This window comes from Tamandua tetradactyla, chromosome 4, assembly GCF_023851605.1.
Source record: "Tamandua tetradactyla isolate mTamTet1 chromosome 4, mTamTet1.pri, whole genome shotgun sequence".
In the NCBI taxonomy this organism is placed as follows: Eukaryota; Metazoa; Chordata; class Mammalia; order Pilosa; family Myrmecophagidae; genus Tamandua; species Tamandua tetradactyla.
Genome location: NC_135330.1, coordinates 119,693,928 through 119,705,189, shown reverse-complemented (window position 1 = coordinate 119,705,189; position 11,262 = coordinate 119,693,928).

Genomic DNA, 11,262 nt, shown 5'->3' with positions numbered 1-11,262 from the left:
CCTCTTGAGGATGTTATTTTTAGTTAAGTTGGGATCCAACTGAATGAGGATAGGCCTTCACCCAGATTACTGGAGTCCTTATAACGAGGACCTGGTAGTCACCGAAGTGAGAAAGGAGATATTTCCACAAGACAGGAGGCAAGGAGAGAAGAAAAGGAAGCCCAAGTATTGTTGCAGCCAGTCCCAGAATGCTAGTCTTCAGAGAGAAAGGAAGCCTTGCTGAGATCTCAATTTTGAACTTCTAGCTTCTGAAACCATGAATCAATAAATTCCCATTTGTGTTATTAGGGATAGCAGCACAGGCAAACTAAGACCATAACAACGAACTAAAGACACCAAATATACATTTATAGGGGAAAAAGTGGTGGTAAATAATGTATCAGAGCGCCTAGTTCAGCTCAGAGATTTGAGAATGCCTTTTTTTTTTTTTTTAACCTATCTGGCCTTATTCTCTTCCGCTAATAAAACAGAAGGATGTGGCCAGATCATTTCTATTCATATTGATGACCTTTTCAGATTATTGGCTGTATGGGAGAAAGGAGACAATTTTGGAGGTGGAGGATATGCTGAAAGCAAATGTTTATTGGTGAGGGCACTAAGGAGTTACCCAGTTCCGCTCACTTAACAGCTACCTTTGAATCCAGCTGAATAACAGAGGTGCACAAAAGTGTTCAAAATAAGCTGGGTAAAAATCAGAGCTAGTGGATGTTCCTTTTTATTTTCTAATTTCACCTTTGAAGTGCATATCCTCATGACTCCTTGAGAGGGTCTGAAGTCTAAAATTACCACCAAGGGCTTCTTTTTCTATTTCAGCCCTTAATTTTGGCCCTCTTAGTCTCTTACAATCCCGGGTTCAGACGGAGCCGTCAAGTGCTCAGGGTGATGAAATGTGAACTTCTGCTGTTTGCCATCATTTGATGTAATTTCAGTGTCAACTTGTTAACTTTTAAAATGTCAGCAACACTTGTTCCAACTGAATCAAACAGAAAAATCTTTGGTTTGTCAGAGCATTCCAAGAAATCACGGAATGGGAGATAATCCTAACTGGCATGTGTTCCAAAGAACACAGAGGAAGGGATATTAGCACTGAGCTGTCAGCAGCCATAAAAAGGCACCATAATCTGTGCACCTGAATTCCCTGCCAGACCTCAAAGGCATTTTAGGATATGTAAAGGCCAGTAGTAAAACCTAATGGATGTAACCAAGTCCTATCTCAAAGGGGATCCAAAAAGGCTACTGAACACAATCTCTGGATCGTGCACATTATTAGGGTGATGTGATGGACACTTGTCTTACTAGAACTTTCTGAAACTCCTCTTATGTCATTTTAGACTTAATGCGTCCTGCTTCCCCAGGGTGGAATCCCTCTTGCCGGCTTCTCTCACAAGAAGAATACGGGTTCTGCAGTAGGGCATATAGGATCAGGCACCCAATGCTTCTTTTGCAAAGAGAGTTACATGAAGGGAGTAGCACTGACTGAGGGCATCAGAGAGCAGAAGGATGGTCAGTCCTCAGAGGCAGCAAGAGGAGAGGTCAAGGCCCAGAGTCTCATGCTTGGACCACTGTGTGAGCTGCCTGTGCCTGCAGATGATGTCTGTAGGATTTCCTCCAGAGCCTGAGAAGTTCATGGCTGTCCAGCCTGAAGTTTGGCTCCTCATCGTCTGGAAAATTCCTTTCTCTTTAAACAGGATAGAATACTTTGTCTTCTTCTTCTTTTTTTTTTTTTTAACTAAGAATGTTTACCTTTAAAAGGCAAATTCGAATGATTGATTTTCAAAAGACAGATCAGTCCTAGCTGTTGGTCCTGCCCATTGTGCTGATTTTTCCCATGCCTAATTTTCTATTCCTCTCAAACTGCTTCTGGAAATGAGTCTCCGCATGCTGACATCATTCGTTTGTGGATTTGCTCACCTGTGACGTGGTGGACAATCTACAAAGCTGACTGTCTAGTATCCAATGCATAATGATAAATAAAACTGTCCATGACCTCAAGAAGGGTAGACATGCACTTGAAAAGAAGCTATGTACGGTGCAGTGATATCAGGTAATTAATGTTAGGGTGGGAGTGGGGCGTAGGTTGTTAGGCGAGCACGAGGGAGAAGATTCCAACTACCCCAGATTGGGGAGGCTGGAAATTCAAGAAAGACCAGATTTTAAAAACTCACCAAGTTAAAAAATAAAGGATAAATAGGGGTAGGTAAATGGGGAAGTGAGTGATTGGTGGAGGTAAGGAACTGCATAATCAGAGGCTTAAATCCAAGAAAAGCATCTGTCTGAGGAATTACAAAGTATGTAAGAGGTTTTGCGCTTTAATGACTATGGAGCTGTGAAAAGAAATGAAGCTAACAGGTAAGCAAGGACCACATCACAACATTCCACATTGAGGGGCTTCTATTTTATCGTGCAAGCAAGGGAAAACCAGCGGGGAATTAAGAATCTATAAGGCTAGAACACACACACACACACACACACACACATATATATATATATATATATATATATATCAAGTGAGCTAGAATGAAGAGAATGCTGATGCTATGATGACTTTTAAAAGGATATTTATTTATTCCAGTCTGTGGATTAAAGAGTCTCATCATTTTTCCATAAAAATGCAAAATAATTGGGTTTATAATTGCCTCACTGTAGGGTCCTGATGTAACTGTCTTGTTTAATCTTAATCAGCTGGAGATCATAGGTGCATATTAGGTGCTGAGCAGAGAAGAGCACTAGGGTTTTCCTCCCTTCAGATAGTAATTACGAGGTTTCTCTCCTGCAGTCATTCCCCAGCAGCTTGGCCACCCCAAGGTGCAATGCAGATTAGGGTCTTCAAAACGACTCCAGACTCACATCTGCATGGGTCTTTACATCATTACTCCAAATTAACAATATCTCTGCAATTTTGCCCTCCACAAAAGAGGAAAATCTTTTGATTTATTCTTACCTCCCTCAGATCACTCGCCTGTGCCTGAAAACCAGGGCTTTCTTCTTAGGTCCTGTTCTCAAGCCAGGCATCGTGATATTTTTCACTTACTTTAACATTTCTGCAACTGTATCAGCTCTCCTTGTGCACAGAAGCTCCACTCATCCCCTTCACACGCTGTTACAAGAAATCACCCAGAATCTGGTTCCCAAGGCTGATTGCATTCCCTATTCTCGTGTTTCTCTATCAGGTTTTCCCTTTCTAAAACCCCATATGAAATAACGACTAGAACAAACTGTTGGGGAGCTTGGGATTCTTTCCAATATTCACTCAACCTGCAAGCATTGAACAAGGATATCATTCCAAACACAGGGTGGGGTACTGAAGAAGACCCAAGGGATAAAGCAGACACAATCCCTGCCTGCAGAGCTTACAAACTAGTAAGGTACATTTGCTTAGTTTAGAGGTCCTGGAGAGTTAAGGACTATGTAACAGTAGTCATTCACAGTACCAAGCCTAATGCTGTACTCAATTAGGTTCATTTCAAATACATTTTTTTTAATGATAACAGCTCTGAGCCAGTGAATGGTGTCTCATATTTTGAATAGATTCAGCATTTGATTTGTATATAACAGAAAGAAAAGTGTTGAGTTCTAATCATAGCTTAAAAATTACTGATGTTCATATTATCTGTTTTGGCAAATGAGTGGAAAAAATCATTTTATAGTATCACTATAAACTGACCCTCAAACTTGGTACTCTGATTTTTATTAAAGTGATCCTTTGGTCTGGCATTGAATCATAACTTTGAGATCAATAACAAGTATGCTAATGAACCTGCATAATAAATAATGGCAGATATAGCTAAGATTCTTTTTGACTCTCGGCCATACCTGTAGACCAGAGGTTCTCATAGTCCAGTCCCCAAACAAGTAGATTGGCATCACCAGGCAATTTGTTAGAAAAGATTATTATCTGGCCTCACCCAAGATCAACTGGATCAGAAACTCCAAAGCAGGTATCACAAATCCATTTTAACAAGCCTTCCGGGTGGTTTTGATGCCCAGTCAAGTTGAGAAACAAGGCTGCAGAAAACACCCTTGAAGGCTTTACATTTTCAGCCTTAAAGAATGTGAAAAGACCCTCACAAAAGGATACAAATAGCTGCATAAAAGGGTACTTCACTAGGGATTAAATAAGTGCACACTAAACTAATATGTTATCGTACATTTTATTTATGAAACTAGCAAATATTTTTAAAAATAATAATGTCAGTGTGGGTGAGGGTTGAGGGAAAAAAGACATTTGTGGAAGTATAAACGTATTTATAGTCAGGATGGCAATCTATTGCATGGCAATCAAAATCCTTAAAAATATCTGACCTTCTGACCCAGAAATTCCAATTCAAGGAGTTTAATGTGAGGAAATAATCAAGATGAAGAGCTTCTGCTCTGAAGTTAAGCAGAACTAGACATACATTTGCTTCTTTCTCTTACTAACTGTATAAATATGTGCAACTTCTGTATGCCAAGTCTCACTCTTCTGTGTCCAAAATGGAGTTAATAGCAACTACCTCATACACTTGTTGTAAAAATTAAGATACATTTCATATGATTAGAGTTGTCAGATAAAATACAGGGCACCTAAACAAATGTGAATTTCAGATAAACCAAAACATATTTTTAGCATAAATATAAATCAAATAGTACATGACATATAAACTAAAAATATTATTATTTGAAATGCCAATATAACTGTGTCCTGTATCTTTATTCACTGAATGTAGTCCTCTACAGATAATGCTCTCAGTTTAATATCTGCATATGGTATATATCTGACAAATATTAGCTCATTTTCCCCTCTACTATAATTGCTTAAAAGATTTTAAAAAGCAAATCGATAACTGGTTTAAACTGCCATTAGGAGTTCTAAGAAATTAAGAAAAGTTTATACACAAGAAAACTTCATGAAATGCAGATGAATATGCTAAAATACAATCTTTGGAAATCTCATATCTAGAAATACCCCTGAGTAATCAAAGACATTCAATATCCTGGATTTGAATAAACCCAAATTAACTGGAAAACCTGATTTGTTAAAACATTTGAGCATCCCAGTTCTTATGCAGTATAAGAAAATATTTGCTTATACATGTATCAAAAATCTTCTCTGATAATAGAACAAAATATAGAAGGAAGGGCTGCTGACTTAGGAAGAAATAGAAAGAAACCCATGTGCTATCAATTTGTTACTAATAAAATGTAAACATCCTGGAACTTTAAATTGCATTTGATTCAGCAACCAAAAATAAATTCATCTTTTTAAAACTTATCTCTTTATGCCAATAAGATTTAGTTTCTTGTAATTATACCCAAAAATGTATGTGGCAGAATTTAAAACAAAGTATCAAGCAGAACAGTGATAGTTACAATTTGCCTGTTTCTCCCAGACACAAAAAGCTATGACTGGATGCAAATGTTGAAAGAGGTCAACATTGTGACAGGATCCGTCTTTACCATCAAGGTGACTAGATTGTAACTGATCAAGAATGATCGAGTCATCTTGGCTGTCTTAATGATAGATGGAAATACCTCCCTGATCAATTCTGCCTGCTGCCATGATGGATATTGACATACGAGACAGTTGGAAATGACTGAACTGTGGTTTAATTCACTGGCTACATAAAGATAACATGAGGGTGGGCCACGGTGGCTCAGCGGCAAGAACACTTGCCTGTCATGCCAGAGGACCTGGGTTCGATTCCCAGTGCCTGTCCATGTAAAAAAATAAAAATAAAAAATAACTTAAAAAAAAAAAAGATAATGTGAGATTATTTTCTTGTGGCATTGTCAGAGGAGGACTGGTGGATGAAGTGCTTCAGAGTTTGATCCTGAAAATGAGTAGGGTTTGGCAGATGGGGAGGGGGAAAGAGGCAGATGGGAGGACATAAAGGGCAAGTCTCTTGGGGAGTAATGAGTAAAGTGGAGCAAGATGTTCTTGAAAGGGCAAAATGAGAAAAAAGCTGACCTGTTTACGAGGTACGTGGTTTACTAAAAGAGGAAGATTTGAGATAAACAGAGAGGTAATGTGTACAAATTAGGTTTTTAGAAGTCTTATCCCTCAGGTATGTAGAAAATTTGCTGATAGAAGAAGGAGATGGAAACCGAATCTAGTTAGAGCTTCTCTTAGGAGTTTCAGCATTTAGAGGTAAAGGGTTGGCTTTCTGGAAGCAGAGGTATTGGAGATAAAGCAGTCACGATGGAAATTAAGCCCTATGAAGCAACAATTGCTAAGATGTGTTTTTTCCTGGGAGGAGGTGGATGGAGAGAAAACTGGCTTACACTGAGTAGTGGACAGAGTCAACCACACTGTGCAGTGATGCCTCAGTAGGGGTGGCCAAGTGGAAATTTCCAGTAGCAGCTGGAAATACAAGAGTACATTTCCAGAAACCTCTCGAAGAAAGATTATTGTGTATGGTTACAAAGAACACTTTAGCCTTTTGGGTTCAGAACTTTCACCCCCATCCCGAACAAGCAAGCTCCATCCAACGTATAACGGACATTTCCTCAACTACTATTGAGATAAGCAGAAAGTACGGGGTTTTTGTTTCCAAAGTGGCCTATGTCCTATGGCCACCCAACTCATGTCTGTATTTATTCCTATTTAGGCTCACTGTGCTATCTAATTAAATGCTGGATATTTGAACACTCTTGTTTGGAGTGGTAGGAATTAGTCGGCCTGAAACAACCACAGATCTCTACCCTGCCGTAACCTATAATGGGTGCTCTGTCATCAGTAGCTATCCAAATTCTCACCCAGCTGGTTTGGCTGGTGAAGGAATCTATGTAATGCAGCAATGAAAGAGCGATGAAAACGAGGGGTTTAGGAGAGACCACGGAAGGTACTCATATCACACCAGAGGAATGAGGGCTGCATTTTCAGGGCAAAGGAAGACACTGAAATGAAGTTTTGAAAATACATATTTTAGTGTTCAGTTTTAAATTGAGCCCGTCATTTACTAACTGTGTGATCCTGAATAAGTTAGTTAATCTCTCTAAGCCATTTTATCACCTATGAAATTAAAATACCACCGCCTACATTATAAAGCTACCATTGTACTCAATGGCAATTAGAAGGCATTAAAAGGTGGTGGAAACCAACATGAAGGGGGTTAGAAAGGGAACAGCTAGTAACAAGTAAAGGCTAGGGTGCATGGGTAGTTCAGTGGTAGAATGCTCACCTTTCATGCAGGATACCCGGGTTTGATTCCCGGACCATACACCTAAAAAAAATGTGAAGGCAACTCTCACAGACATTCACAAAGAATGGTAAGGGATTGAGGGAAGTGGGGTTCAGGGTTGGATAAACCTATCTTCCTGCCTCCCCATCCTCCTCCTTCTTTCCTTGCTGTTTCTTTCTTAATCTGAGAATCATTGCTTTTGTTTATTGCAAAGAAGCAACCACGAAGGCAGTTCATTGAAAAGAAAAAATCAAGCAAAGCAAGTACAAATCCCACTTAAAAATAAATTTAAAAAATCTTTCTGCTGGGAGGGATTTTTTTGTCCTTTAATATATACTATATGGAAAACAGCATGGAAGTACATTTACATACATTAAACATAGAACTTCCTTAGTACCTGGCAGGTTCTTTAATTGTATTTTTATTTTTGGATTCCTTGCCAAATTGATTCTAGGTTTAACACTGAGGTAGCTGCCAAACCCATTTCTCAATGAATGAGTATGAAGACCAGATAAGACGTCTGATACTGGCTGCATACTGGCTGCAGACAGAACCCCTGGGCCATGTACTAAGGGGAAGAGATTTTAATGTGCTGCAGCAAGACCCTGTGTTTCTACCCAAGAACTGCTCACAGAGAGCTGTGCTCAGGGAGGTTATGCAGTAGGGGAAAACTCAGAGAAGATTTTTCTATCAATAAGATAACCAACATCCCATGCCTGTTTGCTACTTGGTTGCTTGTTTTCATTCTTATTTCTTTCATATGTGAATAATATAAAAATTATTAATCCAAGAGATATTTCATATATATGTGTATGGGTATGTATACTTTTATTGCTGTCAAGACAAATTATGAAATTGGTATTTTAAAAACCACGTGTGGGTGTATATACATTTATTGCTGTCAAGACAAATTATGAAATTGGTATTTTAAAAACACCAGACTCTCTTCCCCTCCTCCAGCCATGACATCATTAATTGTTTTCTGCTGCTTCTTTTTGACCCCTCTCCTCCCAGATAGATACGCAGAACTCCTGTATGGGTCAGAGATGTGAGCTCTAAGAAAAGTCATTGTTCTTATATTCAAAGGAAAATGTTCTCGTTTCATGCATCTGTAAACAAGGAATGGGTGACAATCCCAGAAGAGTTGGGGGTGATTTCCATTTTAATCAAATACCATAAACTATTAATGTTTGCTCTTAAATTTATAATAAGTGATTAAATAGTAATATTGTTCTCTGTGAAAACAGATACCTAGGTGCCATTTCCTCCACATTGCATTAATAGATAATAGAACAGTTATTTTGGCTTTGGGTCTGTCATATATTACATTTTGATTTTCATCAATTTTTTAAAAATAAATGTAAACCATTTCTATTAAGAAAAAATTATAATTAACACTATACATTATTGTAACTGCTTTATTGCTAAAATAGGCATTTTAATTTCATTTTATATTCTACCTATTTGAAAAACGTAAGTTAGAAAGTCATTTTTCTAAGTCAACATGGCTCAGCCAGGTATAAATTAATTGAATAATGGTTTCACACAACTAGAAAGCATTAAAAAATGTATGTTTCGTTCAACTACTTTGAAGCAAAGCACACTTACACATCTCAAATGGAGAAAACTATGCTCCTTTTAAAGGACCCCATATACATACTCTCCCCACTAATTTTCTTCTCCTGATTAATGTGATAATACTAACGTCACAGAATTGAAAGATTAAGGAAATTATATATGGCAGTCCATATGCTTCCTAGCACATAATATCTATTTAAATAGTTGACTATCATTTCCTTAATCCAAGAGAAATTTCATATATATATATACACACACACATATATGCATGGGTATGTAAATATACACAAAAAGAAATTTCAAAACTGCAAACTAAAATGCATTTCCATACAGAATCATTTATTCCAGTCTGCATTTTTTTTGTTAATTTACATTTATTAAGCATGCACTTTGCACCAGACAATCTGTGAGGCATTAGGAATTAAAAAAACAGCCACAGACTTTGGCATCATGGGCTTTGCATAGTTTTATACCACGTCAGTAGGCAATTCTTTGCATTCTTTTACAGGCTAGTTTCTCTAGTTTCTTATATGAGAATTGTTTAGAAAGATACAATACTAGAATGTAAACTGTTCACTGCTATAACAGAAAAGATGCATAAAGAAATTGGTTTTTTTTTTGCTTATTTTTGTGAGCATTTGCTCATAAAATGTGGAAATGAAATCTTGATTTATCTCAAAATCAACAAGGTATGAAGGATGCACAAACACAGTTCAATACCCATTACCTGCTCAAAATGTTTGATGGATAAACTCACAAAATCTGAAACCTGTAAACAAAAGACTGTCACTTTAAACACAGCAATTACATATGCACAACAATTACAAAATATTTCCTTCACATAGAAATAAACATATGAAATGCCAAGTTAGCCCAGTAGCCTATTAATAACCACCATTCTTCCATGGATGAGATGGGAATAAAAGTCATGTCACAGAACAGCAGAAGCACAGTGGAGGACTTGGTAGACTACTCGAATGAATCAATGTGAGCTCCTGAAATGATGAATCACTTTGGAAATGCAAATGAAATAAAAGTAAAACATGACCCCCCAAAAGTATTCCTTTAAGGCTTTAAAACAAGGGCATTATGCTTTTTACCAAAAGCAATGACTATGCTTCCACCAGGTTATTTTAACCTGTCTAAACAAGAGAAATTGTTTTCCTATTCATATAAATATTTGTTCCATGTTTGCACAATATTGTAATTCAATAGGAAAGAGAAGCTTATTATCCATCCTTCTCTGGCAAGGAGGTCTGCGCTTCTTCATTCTTTATTCTGATGACTATGTCATCGACAGCATCATCAATAAACACTTATCATTAAGCCAACAAAATTGTAGCTGTAAGGGCAAAAATGTATTGTTACACATGGATTGCTCCACTGAAGTAGTTTAAAATTGTTCATATCCCAACAATGTTTCCAGAACCCTGGGAAATCATAGTGTCATCCATTTACCAAAGGATTAATATCCATTGCCTTTGTGCCAGGGACCATGTTTGGTGAATAGCAAATATCAGTGAAAAGAGGTGCTAAACATATATTTAACAATTTGAAATGGCAAAGTTTATAATAATGACATGCCAAGGGAAAATCACTTTAAAAGATGTGACAATAGCCTTCTCAATATACAAAAACCTTCATCATTGTGACAAAAAGCAGGATTCCTTAACTAAACATTTTCTACCATTGAAAGCAAAATAAGAAAAAGAAGAGAAGCATTCTAAAAGACCTTGGAGAGAAATCAAGAAAGGAGTTGAAACAGCAAGAGCAATTAATGGGTAAATTTCTACAGATCTTTGGTTCTGAAACATGCCTTTAAAATCATGCTACATTATTTTCCAGATGTAGTTTTGGATAAACCATGCAGCAGAAGGGTTTTTGCCTCCCCAATACATGAATATTATTCTGTCAGAAGCTCTTGCAACTTTTCATATGGGCAAGGAAACCATGACTAGTCTTTGCAGTCAGATCTATTTCCCTGACTTTATATTTGACAAAGTATTTTTAAAAAAAAATTGATTTCATAACTTCACTGAATTTAACTCCATTGGTAAGAATCACACACATCTCAAATGGAGAAAATATAAAATATTTCAAAGGAACACCTTTCACAGTTCTATCCTTTTAGACTCTATTCCTAAGACACATGGATCATTTTTCCAGGTCTGAACATTTTCCCAAGAGAGCAAGAAGGGAGCATGGCTTGAGGACATTTACAGAACAGGGCTTTATAGTCTTCTCGGTTACCTGGTCTTTCTGGCTTCAGTAGAGGGAAACACAAAACATGCAGGCCTCCTCTCATTTTAAAGGAAAGTGCTTATACCGCATAGAAAGAAATAGGGAATAACTAAAAACAATAAGGATTAGTGAAATCTTAGAAGTTCTTCCATTCATGGGACATGGCTTACTGAGGTACTCACAAAAAGTAGTTCAAGGAATGATCTGTACTTAATAGTGCTTCCTTCCTCCAATCCTCATATTGAAAAGGGGAAAAGGTTTTGCTCTCCCTGAAGCATGTGGT